We start from the raw sequence: 222 nt of genomic DNA, 5'->3' as shown, positions 1-222 counted from the left end.
CATCACTCTTGTTTTTGACGATCCACTTAGTACCCACAACATTGACATCAGCTGGTCGTTGTTTGAGCTCCCAGACATCACTTCGTTCAAACTGCTCTAGTTCATCTTGCATAGCAGCAATCCAATATTCATCAACAAGAGCATCTCTATGATTCTGTCCTCTAGTAACTCTGCCCCCCTGAATCGTACCTATAATATCATTAGAGGTGTGATTCTTATGCA

The sequence above is a fragment of the Capsella rubella genome, unplaced genomic scaffold (genome assembly GCF_000375325.1).
Source record: "Capsella rubella cultivar Monte Gargano unplaced genomic scaffold, Caprub1_0 scaffold_6, whole genome shotgun sequence".
NCBI lineage: Eukaryota > Viridiplantae > Streptophyta > Magnoliopsida > Brassicales > Brassicaceae > Capsella > Capsella rubella.
Note: the sequence above shows the minus strand (reverse complement) of the source record.